At 40.8% G+C, this 14745-nt stretch overlaps 1 pseudogene; it reads left to right on the top strand.

The window, feature by feature from the left end:
* Nucleotides 1-2975: 2975 nt before the first annotated feature.
* Nucleotides 2976-8419, top strand: LOC119042812 (40S ribosomal protein S8-like; annotated as a pseudogene).
* Nucleotides 8420-14745: the final 6326 nt, after the last annotated feature.

The raw sequence follows: 14745 nt of genomic DNA, 5'->3' as shown, positions 1-14745 counted from the left end.
TGCTATAAGAAGCCCAAACCACACGGAGAGGCCAAATTAAGGAAAATCAAGGTCAACCAAGCCAGGTGAGCTCCAGGCCAACCGCTAGCACCAATGAAGAAGAAACCTTAGATATTCTAGACTATTGGAATCTTCAAATGCCAATAGCCCCAACCAACATCACGCAGAACAGAAGAAGCACCCAGATCATCCTAGTCAAGCCAAAGAATCATGAGTGATAATAAAATGTTTTTTTAAGCCACTAAGTTTTGAGGTGGTTTGTTATGCAGCAATAAATGACTGAAATAATTCTCAGGTGACCAAGAATAGGAGCGGAGATTTGATGATAGTGTAGAAAATGAAGTCAAGCCATATGACTGAAAATGCTTTGAAGATCATTTATGTTAAACCAATGTGTTCTTCACTCCAGGAGAGAAAAAGCAGCTACACAGTGAGTTCATGAAGAGACGATTCTAGGACCTATCTTCCTTACCTTCCCAATCTGTCGCGGCCTTAAAGCAAAACCATTGGGCAGACCTGGGGTCTCTAAACAACAGCCACATCTCAGAACTACTCTTGGACATGTTTTTTAAGTCCTGTTTCAGTCCTCTGAAAAAAAAGCAGGGCAGCCATTTCTCAGAGGTCAGTGTGTCTCTGAGAAGACATTTCTATGACTGTGTGATATGCATGAAACACTATACGATCAATTCATTCAGATGAATGATTTAGAGAACGTCTCTCTTCATATAAAACTTCAGAAGAGAAAAGGTTAATGGAGGAGAAAAAAATGCTCATCTAAACATTTTTTTCTATAAAGGACAGGAAAGATCTGGCTGTTGTTCATAGTCATTTTCAGGTGGCGAGGAGATCTGGAGGCCATATGTGCCTATTCTAGGCGAGGAGAATGCTCAAGGAGAATGAAGCCTTAAAACAGTGATGCTGTGACTGCAATGCAAACCCCAGCAACCTAAAGTGGAGGTCTCTAGGATGTCATCCCCCGACCCTTTGAAGGATCCGGCCACCAGGCACTCTTTCTCCCAAAACTTTGTAATGACTCACTCTTCGTCTTCTCAAAAGTGCGGAGATGAAGTCATGTTTGTAAATTGTCATCTTTGTTGATTTCCCTCACAACTCTCCTCTTCTTTGGGAGCATAAACCAAAGGATTTCTGGTCTTTTTAGCTGAATTTTTTTTTTAATGAATGCACATTAAAAGCTTTGGAGGAAAAACACTTGGCAACAAAAATTTTGATTTTATTTTACATGTTAAGCAAATGAGACTTAAAAGGAAAATAAGAACTTTACATTTTCATATAATTGCAAGTTCTTCAACTTGACAAAATTCACTATTTTTCATTTAAGTGATACCACACATCATGTAAGTATTCATCTAACATGCTCAGTATTACTAGCCAAAGTATCAAATGAAAATACAATGTTTAAAAGAATGGTCTCTCGATCTTCGGTAATTATACTCGGATCCCCATTATGTGCACCAGAGTGAAAGGACGACCGGCTTTGAACAAATTGCATGTTTTGCCTTGGCCTCTTGCCAACAAGTAAATATTTGGTGTTAATTGCTAATTAAGCCAAAATTAAGACTGAATTCATCACTTGAAATGGCCTCGAAAGACTACCTCCTTCATTCTTCATAGGCTTTCATGAGTTGTGTTTTAGAATTTTTCTTTTCTTTAATTGTTTAAGGTAGTCATTATTGCTCTCACCTTTTTATTAATCGGACATATAAGACGACAAGAGCTTCGCCTGTCAGGCGTCACCGTACTATCACTGTATCGCCATCCTGAGTTGATGTAAATTCCTGGACTTTTTATTTTTCTTGGTTTCTAGATCTTAGATTCTCTTCGCACGCAAGGTCTTCTTACATGACCCTCCCTGTCTATCCCTTTTCTCTTGATAAAACGTGAGCCAGGATGTTGTGCCTTTCAAGGATGTCACAACATGTTTGTCATCATGAAAACGTGACAAGGTTTCCCAACAATAACCATGGGAAGTTTATATTTCTCTTAGCAAAGCAGGAGTGTTCTGAATATCTAAGAAGCAAGATGTTTAGGCAAAGAACACTAAGTCTTCCAAGTCAGCATTCTTATAAATTAAAAGTTGAATCTGGTGTTTGAATGGACTTTTCTCTGAAATATGTGTGAATTAACAAAAAAGGAAAGAATTCAATAAATGCATTTTAGGTTTCATTAAAACAAGTTAGCTATTTCAGATACTATCATATCTATTGAATTATAATATCTATTAGTTCTTTTCAGGAAGAAAATATCTTCTTCAATTTATCAAAACATGCATCAATATCAAAGAAATAAATATTTTTACTAGTAGATTTATTAAAATTCCTTTTCAAAAAGTATACTGATAACCAACTCTTATAAGTATTATTGTTTATACTGTTATGGCTTTTTCAAAATATAGATATTGTTATTATATAAACTTAACCTTTATTTATAAAACTTTATCTTTTGAAGATTTTACTTGAAATTCATATTTACACACACAGAGTCTTCACAATCATTTCTTTTTTAAAAATTTTATTTTTAGAAAGATAAAGAGATAGGAAAAAAACATTGATTTGTTATTCCACTTATTTATACATTCACTCACTCGTTGATTCTTGCATGTGCCCTGACCAGGGATCAAACCCAAAACCTTGGCATATCAGGGCAACACTCTACCCATCTGGAGCTACCCAGACAGGGCCATAACTATCATTTGTAATCACTGCAAAATAGTCCACTAAGTTAGCAGAATATAAATTGCTTTATTTCCCCCTTTTTTGATGTAGGTTTTATTTCTCTAATAAATAGAGAGCTTAAGAAAATCTCTTTACAATGAGTTTATTCTTTGGAATTATTTCTGTAGAACAAATTCCAGAATTATGATTACTGGGGTAGAAATGTCTAAAATTTAGTACATTATTCATTGCCAAATTACTCTTTAAAGAGAATGAACCACTTTAAGGAACCTCCAGCAAACAATGGCCACATCTGGCAAACGCTGCTTTAGCCGGGCGATCAAGGTCAACATCAACAACGATGAGTATGTTGATAGTACATGCTGTTGACATGATGAAATGAAAATAACATTTACCTCTGTGGCAAAAACATAATGCCAATCCAGTCATGAGAAAAACATCAGGAATAAACCCAAGTGAGGGATATTCTACAAAATACCTTACCAGTACTCCTCAAAGCTGTCTAGTTTATCAAAGACAAGCAAATTTAAGAAACTATCAAAACCAATAGAGAGCTCAGAAGGCATGACGTGAATGGGAGCTAGATGTACTTAGGGTTCTAGAAAGACCGGGAATTTTTACAACAGTCACTGTGGGAAAAGGTAATATTGACAATGAGGGAATGGAAAGATAACCAACCAGGCAATATTGTGGCCCAGTAAACATCAGGCTCTTGAACTCAAAATCTGGCCTAAAAGAACTATTTGATACTCTATTTTCATTCGGCTAATATCTATTGAATTCCAACTATGTGCTAGGCATTGTTCTGGAATCCCAGGGTACAATGTCAATCAAGGGAGAAAAAGATCTTATTTTCAAAACATTTAAATTCTAAGAAGATAATATAGAAAATAAAGAAGTAAACAACTGAATATGATCACTTCAGATATTAAAAAGCAAATAATGCTGTTAAGAAGATAAAACAGGATGCAGCGAAAATGATGGAAGATAAATTATTTAAATCGGATGTTCCGGAAACACTATTTGAGAAGTGGCAGCATTGTGGCCAGTCACCAGGGGAAGGAAGACTATACATGAAAAATCTTTCATTGTGAAATCCCAAAGTAAAGAGAACATGTATTCAGTTCCAAATTGGGAATATTTTGAAAGCTGAGTGCGATGAAGCACTTTGGGTTATGAGGAGGCAAGAGAGTGAAGTCAATAATGAGTATCCATACCAAAGAACAGTTCCTAAGGGGATGGAGGAGACCCAGAAATCTCCATGGTCCCCACATGCATCGGCATGGATGTCCACCTGCCAGGAGGCCACCTGTATGACAAAGATACACACACGATAAAGCTACAGCATGAAACTCCTGACTTAAGTAAAAGAAGACACAAACCAATTGGAGAGCCATAATTTTTGCCACATTGTACGGTGTTAATTAAATGCACAGGCAGATTTGCTATTTCCACTTGCCCCCTGCCACCTTCTCCCAGTGAAACAAGCCAGAGGAAGCCCAAGACAGGAAGCGTTCCCTCCACAGCTATATCAAATGGCAATTGTGGCAGCCCTGGAAAGGTTAGAATTGGGACCTGGATGAGAGACAAGGAGAACACCTTGAAGAGGGTCCATGTCTGTACTGAAATTGCTCAGACTGAAGCTGACATGGAAATGACAAGATTGGACTACGAAGAAAGAAAACAATGAAATTAACTGGACCACGCTGAATATCATTAGGCTGGCTAAGAGCCACCATGGTCAGAAATCAGCCGCTATAGAATTTAACTATTTTTCTGCCTGGCCTGGTGTGGCTCAGAGGCTTGAGAGGCAGCCTGTGAGCCCAGGGACCATCGGTCCCATTCCCATCATAGGCCAGGTCCCCAGTCAGGGGTGTGCAAGAGGAAACCAATCCATGTGCCTCTCACACATCGGCGTTTCCCTCTCTTCTCCCATTTCCTCTCTAAAAATAAGTAAATGGAATATTTCAAAGCAATAAAGAATTCAACTAGTTTTTAAATGTTATTAAAAATGCCAACTTTGAACACGCTGGGAACCACCATTGTGCTAACTTCCAATCAAGTCCCTTCATTTGCCTGCAGACCTTGAATTACAGATTTTTAGCCATCACCAGCATATTTATAATACACTTAGTAGGTAGTGATTCTGTACCAATCTTTTTTTTAATTCAGACTTGCACACAGACTCTCCCATAAAATTATGTGAGGGAAGTAGCCCTGACCGGTGTGGCTCAGTGGGTTGGACATCATCCCGCAAAGTGAAAGGTCATTGGTTCAAATCTTTGTCAGGGCACATGTCTGGTTTTAGGCCAGTTCCCTGGTTGGGGACCCACAAGAGGCAACGAATTGATGTTTGTCTCTAACATCAATGTTTCTCTCCTCTCTCTCTTTCTCCCCCCTTCCCTTCTCTCTAAAAATAAATAAATAAAATCCTTTAAAAATTATATGGAGGAATAGACTTACCCTAGAACAGGAATGTCAAACTCATTTTCACCAGGGGCCGTATCAGCCTCAAGGTTGCCTTCAAAGGGCCGAATATAACGTTAGCACTGTATACGTGTAACTACTCCGTAACTGTTAAGCGAGAGCTCGGTGCTGCTGCCGGGTAGAAACAAGGTGCTGGGCCATGTAAAACAAGGTGAAGGGCCGGATTCAGGCCGTGGGCCTTGAACCCGTTCACGCAGTTCATTAAAGGCCAGATAAGGCTCTGCTGCCTGCGCTCAGTGCAAGTTCTCGTCAGAGAGCCATTCAGTAAACAGGTAACATAAGACATAATGATTACCGAAGCTTAAGTTTTCATGTAAATTTTGGATAATTTTGTTTAAGTTTTAAAAAAAATTCTTCCGGTGAAATACAGTAATTATCTTTAAAAGTAGATTGCTTCATAATAAAAAGTGCCAACTCCGCCCTGACCGGCGAATGCTCAGCCACACCCACCGCCGCAGCAACACGGGAAATGGGGGCAGCTGCCTGCCAGTCTCACACGGAACCACAGTGAGAACCGTCACCCCACTCCGCTTCAAGGTGACTGAAGCCGCTCAACTTCTCCTATTTCATGCAGTGAAATAGTACCGTCTTTAGTGCTACTGAATGACCTGATTTTGAAACCAGACACAAACATTCCCAAAGTAAGGGGCCCAGATATTCCTGCCTCATTGAACTACTCAGTGTCATCAACAAAATTGTACGTGGACAAAATTTAAATCTGACCAGGACAGCTTCTTCTTAACAGAACCATCCGAGGTTGTAAGTCAGGAAAAGACAAATTCTATCAGAAGCAGCTTATTAAAGTCGGAGGTATGTTAAATAAACAGACATTTACAAAAACAAAATTACCCTCTTCTTCTGCTGGCATTAAGGTGAGACGGTGCAAGTTGCCTAGTATCATCGGCTGGAGGAAACTCAGTGCCAGGTGTATCCTTAGGGGTTGAGACAACCAAACACGCCCCCACAGATTCCCAAAGACCACCCTTGTGAGCATGTACCACACTAGTTAGCATCCCTGATCAAACCCTAAAACACACTGCAAAATACGGCCCTGATGAATTCCTTTAAGGCTCAGCCTTAATGATTTGCTGGGATGAAAATGTGGGTTTGCTGAGCTCTGTTTTGCTTGTTTTTCCTCCAGAATCACACAAACGACCCCAAGGAAGAGTTATTAGATAAAACGAAACTGGAGAAAAGAATTAAGTTTTTAGATTAGATTATAATTATACGATTGAATAACTTGTAAAAAATGAAGCCATGTCTGTCCTGACGTGAAAGAGCTCGGTGACATGAAAGCAGTGGCTGAAACGTGTGTGGTCCTTGTAGTCGTGTTAGTTATCTGTGCAGCATTTCGAAAGAATTTGGATGAACTCATAAAAACTGTCAAATGTACTAAGGCATAGTCTTTAAACTGGGGACTTTTCAGAGTTATTTTAATGATAAGGGTGGTGAATTTCAGAAAGTACATGTTTACATTGAAGTTTTTAGTAGTTTCAAGACAAGGTTCTGGAACAGATATCTCAAATAAAAATATAAATAACTTTTTTTGTCTTAAAAAAAGTCCATTAATTAAATGTCTCTCAAATGTAAGGTAGCTGTGCCAGCTGCCGTATTATACGCTATTTTTAACCAGCTGAATGGGCTCATTTTGGCAGTCCTCAGTCTCCACGTTGCTGCTCAGAAAGGCAGAGAAAGTGTCAGCAACAAAACTGAAACCAACTTTAGAATCAAAATACAAAATAACACTATTTTTACTCATTTGAAATTTTGAGGGAATGTCAGACTGAACACGCTGCTAACGAGATGTTTTCAAATGGCACCACTGAATAATTCAGGGTATTGTGACATTTAAAAACACCGTGTCAGCCAAATATAATGGTGATTTCTGCTTCTTCAGAAGTCCATTCATTAACTCCTTTTAAAATGTGAAACCTCTCCAGTAAGGACGGAGGCTGTGTTTTTAGGACATTCTCAGAAATTTCACATGGACGAGTAAATTTCCTAACGTGGCTCTTTCAGATCTCAGGATCAGTTTAATAGAAGGGATTGAGATTAAGATTGCAAGATGACATATTTTTAAAAGATTTTAATTATAACATAATTTCTTATCAATGTAGACCAGGATTTCTCTTCATTTGGTGCTACCGAACAGAATACAGAAATACATTAGGTACTGACACTAACATGAACACTACCACTGTCATCTACAACCCCTACTGTTGAACTGCATCCCCCAAAATGTTACGTGGAGAGTCTAACATCAAGTACCTATACATGTGACCTTCTTTACTTTATTTTTCAGATGATAAGATGCATTTTGTTTTTCTCCCCCCAAAGTTGGGAGGAATAATGGTTGTTAATGCTGCTGTTGAGTTCTGTTTACATCTACATTGGTGAAATACTATGTTATTTATGTTATTAAATATTTTACATTTTTTGCTTCAAAAAATTTTCCCTATTTTCCTCCTCTAAAACTAGGTGTGTTTTATGGTCTGGAAAATAAGGTAGTTTTTTGCAGCTGGGGCTGGACAACTGGCACAAGTACCACAAGACAGTGGGGCAAGAGCAACCCCATCACAAGAAGCGAAGCTATGAGCTGGTGCCCTGCTGCCAGTCATAGGATTGGCCCCGCAGTATACACACGGTTGGAATTCGGGGGAGCAGCAAGCAGTCCAGGGCCTTGGGGCTGGACGTGGGCAGCTTCTCCCGGGGCTTGGAGTGTTGTATATGCAAAACAAGGATGACTGACCTTGTCCACAATGCATCCAGCAACAAATTGGTCCATACCAAGATGCTAGTAAAGAACTGCCTCGTGCCCACTGGCAACTATGCAGTGCCCCTGGGCCACAAGAAGGGGGCCCAGCTGACTCCTGAGGAGGAAGAGAATTTAAAAAAAAAAAATGATCAAAGGAAATTCAGAAGAAATATGATGAAAGGGAAAACAATGCCAACAGCCCTGGCTGGGTAGCTTAGTTAATTAGAGCAGCGCCCTGACATGGCAAGGTTGAGAGTTCCATCCCCAGTCAGAGCACATCCGAGAATGAACTAATGAAGGCAAAAGTAAGTGGACAAAGAATGACACAGTCTGCCATCTCCTAGAGGAGCAGGTGCGCCAGGGCCAGCTGCTCGCGTGCATCGCTCCAAGACCAGGCCCAGGAGGCCGAGCAGATGGCCCTGTTCCGGAGGGTAAGGAGCTGGAGTTCTAGCTGAGGAAAAGCAAGGCCCAGGAAGGCGAATGATTCCTCCTCCCTCCTATCTTAGCTCATGTAATAAAGGTGGCTCTTGTTCTCAAAATAAATAAATAAATGTGGTCTTATTTAAAACTAGAGTCTTTGCAGATGGAATCCAGTTGAGATGAGGTCATACTTGATTAAGATGGGCCCTAAACCAAATGCTCTTGTAACAACAACAAAAAACAGAGGCACAGAACACAGAGAAACACAGAGGGAAGAACGACCATGAGAAAGTGAGGCCGACGTTGGAGACGTGCTGCTACAAGCCAAGGATTGCGGGGAACCACCAGCAGCTGAGAAGCCAGACGTATTCTCCCCTCAGCTTTGCTGGGAGAAGGGCCCTCCCTGCCAGCCCTTGATTTCGGACTTCCTGCCTCCAGATCAGTGAGAAACTTCCTGTTGTTTAAAGCCACCAGCTTGTGGCAGTTTGTTACAGCAGCCCTAGGAAACTCAGACAACTCCCATTTCTGTGGTTTAAGAACACCCAAATGGCCTCTGTTCTCATTGCCTAACTTCTCAGTAAAGTGTATAATTTAGAATTCATACATCACTTCTCAGCCGTTTGGCTAAGATCAGGCATAGAATTCATGAAGTATCTTATAAAGCAGAGTGATTATCTATCTGATGTGAGTCTACGTAGGATTCCACCTGATAGGAGGACACTGCAGTGGGAAAAAAATGAAAGAAGAGCGTTTACATTCACTGTATCAGTTCAGCTCCAACACGTTACAGATTATTTTGCTAAGGTGTGGAGGGAGAGAAAAATGCCTTGCCCGAGATGCCAAAGCAAATTCACCATAGATGTTGAGTTAGGCTTTGACATCTCTTGATTTTTAATCCAGAATTTCTCCCCTGTCCCTCTGGAACGAGACTCCAATCTCCAGGACAGGAAGCCAAGAAGATCTGTAAAAGAAAGTCTCCCCAGCATAAGAGTATTTAAATAGCACGGTTCCCACACAATGCCCTCGAGATTGCTTTTCATATTTAAATAACTATACATTCTTTACCCAAGAGGAGTCTAGCATTTGTCATAAATCTAAAATCAATTTCCATGTACTTGGTTAGAGAGCTAAACTCTGAGTTTTGTGACAGTAAAAACAAACTTCAAATATAATTGGGTTGTATTGAGTCAAAAAAAAAAAAAGGAAAGAAAACGAGGGGGATTTATGATAGCTACTGCTTCCAATATGAACAAAATAATTACTTTCTTTACCCGAGGATATTACTTATTAAAAAGAAATGTAAAAATAGTAACAGCCTCATATTTCCCATCATGCTGTCTCACTCAGGGAAGTAACTTTCAGGGGTTATTGGGGTCCTTATTTAGAATGATAGAAAGCCCAGTATTGTGTGTTGGATACTCTTCAGAAGTTTGATCTAGTTTAATTCTTTGGCTGAGTTCTTGCCTTTGTTGAATTCTCTCCAAAGGTTAAGGTCAAAGGGGCACAGCTAACAGCAGGCAGCCAGCCTCTCCAAATGGATAAAAGACTGGAACTGGGAAAAGAATGCAGAGGCAGCAATGCCGTTTTTATTTGTACAAATCTCCAGTGATATGGAAGGTCAAGCAATCAGGGCTGAGATGGAAACAGTGTGTTTCCATTTTAAAAGATGGGGGGAGGAAGCTTGCAAATACGACCACGTGCAGAGTTTTCCTGAGGCTAGGGATTGAAGTCTGAAAGTTCTAAACTTCTAGCAACATCGAGATATCCTAAGAAAACTGGTACTTGTCAATGGAGCCAGTAGTTAAGAAAAAGTTACAGAGCCAAATGTGAGAAAGGAAAGAAGGGGGACTGGGTGAAAAAGGTGAAGGGATTAAAAAGTACATCTTGGCAGTTACAGAATAGTGCTGGGATATAAAGTACAGCATAGGGAACATAATTGCTAATATAATAACCATGGATGGTACTAGGTGAATTCTTGAAATATTGGGGGAACCACTTTATAAAGTATATGATTGTCTAACTACTATGCTGCATATCTAAAACTAATACAAAATAATATCAAATGTCAACTGCAATTGAAAAATAAAATTAAAGGAGGAAAAAAATTAAATACTACTTTATAAGGCAAAAAAAAAGAAAAATAGAAAAAACAATAAAGCAAAAACCAAAACCCTCCAGAGGAGCTCGTTTCTCCCTCATGGTTGAATTGCCTGCCCTTGCAGTTCTGAACCTGAACTTCACACTGAGAAGCATCGGTTGGTGACTTGCCTCTAGATGTATGTAACACCTCGTCTTTCCAACATGCTATGTCTCCAGGCAGATCTAGAGCTTGCCATAAATCTAAAAATCATCACCAGTATTTGGGAGCTATCCCAACTAGCCAGGGAAGCAGCCTTTGCACACCACCTGACTCTGCAAACAGAAGACCTACAAGCTAGGTTTGTGTCTGTGTTTTTGGACAGCGTAGCAAACTCCATCTGAAGGGCTGATGGTGACTGCCAGGAGCACAGTTTTAGATTATTTCATTCTTCCCTGAAGCTTTCACAGGAAAAAAGCTTGCCACCAGATTTGTTTTAAAAATCCCACCTCCCGTGAGTGATTTCTTGGCACGAAAAACCTTTCCTTTCATGTTATATTAAGAGCGTGTGCACCACACTTCTTCAAAAGGCCAGTTTTCCTCTCAAACAGAAAGCAAGCTCCTGAAACTGATGCCAATTCTAAACAAAGCTACATGTGGGTACCCCAAATTCGCAGCCTCAGGAAAGCTTCGATCACATCTACACCACACATCTTTGTTGCTTCGCCTGAACAGGTCAGTTTTATCATGGTCCTTTTTTTTTTTCTTTTGGCTAATAAGGAAACAACTTTCTACGATTCCGGGTGCTAGAATCACGAGTGGTCTTTCTCGCAGCAATGGAAAATATGATGACACTGAAAACTACGTTTACTGCCCAGCAAACACACATGCTCCCATACTCTCATGTGGAAATGAAGGGCACTTCATTGTGTCAGGTGCCTGCCACTGGAATCTCTCTTTCCAGGCAAACCAGGAGGCAGGGACACAGCAGGACCCCCGATAGGACTCTCTTGACTGGAACCCGTTGATCTGTGATTGGTGAGAAACATCATCTTGCCCCATTCTGCAGGGAAGCATGAACAGAGGTATTCCCTTTCTCTTCACCTCTGGGGATCCAGAGAAATCCATGGCAGCTCACAGCCATGCCAATGCCTCCCTCCCTTTTCCTGCTTTTCACCCCAAATCATCATGTGCTTTCGCGTTCAAAAAACAGATTTGATGGAAAAAAACTGAGAAATGCAGTTCTCCAGGGATTTGTCAGACTGTGTTTAAATTTACTTGAGTTCTCCACAAGTGTTAGGCAAACGAGTATTTTATTCCATTTATTATATCTGATACAGACAGAGAAGCATTAACATTTTCATTTGGAGATTTCTCCTTTGTCCTATCAGCATTTCTTTCCCATGCAAAGCTTCAGCACTGAACATATATAAGTCACCAGATCATCTTCCCCATTTTTTGTGTGGGTTTTGTTTTGTATATCAACAATAAGCTTTAACATTATCAAGCATTTTTACTGGCTGGTATGGCTCAGTGAATTGAGCACCAGCTTGCAAACCCAAAGATTGCTAGTTTGATTCCCAGTCAGGGCACATGCCTGGGTTGTGGGCCAGGTCCCCACTAGGGGGCGTGGGAGAGGCAACCACACATTGATGTTTCTCTCCCACTTCCTCCCTCCCCCTCACTCTAAAAATGAATAAAATCTTCTAATCAAGCATTTCAAAGTACAAGATCTGATACCCTCTGATTTTAGGTCAGAACTGGTGAAAATATAGATGAATCGTCGGCTGGGACTAGGCTCCCATCACAGCTCCCGGTTACCCTTGCTGACTTATCACAGGCATGCAACCTCAAACTCCAGCAACTTCTCTGTAAACTGGAACTAACGTCACCTCCCTTTCAAGGTTGTGGGAGTTAGAAATAATGCAAAGAGCCTGGTTCTATGATTTCACGCATATGTGGAATCTAATGAACAAACCGAACTAACAGGGAAAATGGGGACAGACTCATGGATGGAGAGCAGATGACAGTTAAGAGCGTGGGGGAAGGGAGGTTGGGGTGGAGGGACTGAGTGAAAAGGAAAAAGGACTGATGGACACGGACAACAGTGTGGTGATTGCTAGGGAGGGGGGCATAAGGGGACTACATGGTAATGGAAAAAATACAACAAAGATGAAATAGAAATATAAAACTCTTAAAATAAAAAATACAGTGACTGGCTCATTATATTATTCTTGTCATTGTTATTGCCAAAGCCACTAATGCCCCATAAAAATTACATGCTTAAAAGATATTTGTTTTATGGAGAAATACATAAATATTTAAAACGGTTCTCCTTAGATCCCCTCAGTTGCCTGTGGTTTAATTAATACGCCAAAGCCATGCCTCCCAGACTTTAAGAGACACACTCGTTATTTGGGAATCTTGTTAAAATGCACATTTTGGGTCAGTACATCCAAGAATCTGAGTGTTCCCTTTCTCTTCACCCCCAGAGATCCAGAGAAACCCGTGGCAGCTCACAGCCGTGCCAATGCCTCCCTCCCTTTTCCTGCTTTTCACCCCAAACCATCATTAGGCTTTTGAGGTCAGACGAGATTTGATGCAAAACACTGAGACATGCAGTTCTCCAGGGACTTGTCAGACTGTGTTTAAACTAATTTCACTCCTCCACAAAAAGAGGGTTAGCTCTGGCTGCTGCGGCGCAGGGGACTGAGTGTTGGCCTGCGAACCAAAGTGTTGCTGGTTCGATTCACAGTCTAGGGCACATGCAACCCAGGCCAGGTCCCCAGTTGGGGGCGTGAGATCCTCACACACTGTCGTTTCTCTCCCTCTCTTTCTTCCTCCCACCCCCTAAAAGTAAATAAATACTCTTTTTTAAAAACAAGGTAAAGAAAGTAAGTACCAATTGGTTACAAAATAGTAAAAGGACCCTGACTGGTGTGGCTCAGTTGGTTAGGCATCATCTCACAAAGTGAAAGGTTGCTGGTTCGATTCCCAGACAGGGCACATGCTTGGGTTGCAGGTTTGACCCCCACTTGGGGCATGAACAAGATGCAACCTATCAGTTTCTCTCTTGCAATGTTTCTCTCTCTCTCATTCTCCCTCCCTTACCCTCTCTGTAAAAATAAATTCATTAAAAAAATTTAATGAAAATTTTTTAAAGCACCTACTACACACCATGGATGGACCTAGATGGTATTATTCTGAGTGAAATAAGCCAGTTAACAGAAAGACAAATACCATATGATTTCACTCATATGTAGAATCTAATAAAGAAAATAAACAAACAAAATTGAAACAGACTCACAGACATGGAGAACAGACTAATGGATGCCAGAGAGGAGGAAAGTTGGGGGACCGGGTAAAACAGATAAAGGCATTAAGTATAAATTGTTTACAAAATAGTCATGGGAATGTAAAGTACAGCATAGGAATGTAGTCAATAATATCGTGATAACTGTGTATGGTGCCAGGTGGGTACTGGACATATCAGGGGGACCACTTTATAAAGTACGTGATTGTCTAACACTATGCTATACACCTGACACTAATACAAAATAATACTGAAAGTAATCTGTAATTAAAAATAAACATTTAAAAAAAACCTGTTGCACTTCCAGTCATATAAAAAGCACAAACAACTATGTACAGTACATACTTGAAAATGATAATAAACAACTGTTCCTGGTTTACGTATTTACTGTGCTATACTTTTAATCTTTATTGTAGAATGTACCCTCTTACAAACCAAAAAGCCTGCTGCACAACAGCACACCACGCTCACCCACAGTAACCTCACACATCTCGTGTTTACTGAGCCTCTTTGTCGCATCATTCTCTCGCACTCGATGTGATCTCGCGTTGTTTTACAAACGGAGTACAGCCTAAGTGCCCGGTGTTCATGGAGTCCGCAGCAGTGCCCACAGTGCCCTAGGCCTCCACACTCATGCTCCACTTACTGACTCACCCACAGCAACTTCCAGTCCTGAAGGAGCCATTCATGGCAAGTGCCCTATGGGGACCGTTTTTTAACATTCATTATACTGTATGTTTACTGAGTTGAGAAATGTTTCTCAAGTCCTTCCCATTGCATTCATTACAACTGCTCACAGCATTCCGCACAGTAACGCACTGCAGAGGTCTGCAACTTAGGCGCCACCGCCTCGGGGTACGGGAGGCTGCACCACCCGGGTTTGTGCGAGTGCTCACACGACGATGCTCACACCGTGGTGAAACTGCCTCAGTGATGCACTTCTCAGATGGCACCCCTGTCCCTCGTGGCACATGACTGTACGCACACACAGGGAAATACT

The sequence above is a fragment of the Artibeus jamaicensis genome, unplaced genomic scaffold, assembly GCF_021234435.1.
Source record: "Artibeus jamaicensis isolate MK-2021 breed Jamaican fruit bat unplaced genomic scaffold, CSHL_Jam_final contig_233, whole genome shotgun sequence".
NCBI lineage: Eukaryota > Metazoa > Chordata > Mammalia > Chiroptera > Phyllostomidae > Artibeus > Artibeus jamaicensis.
Note: the sequence above shows the minus strand (reverse complement) of the source record. Positions and strands in the feature narration are given on the sequence as shown.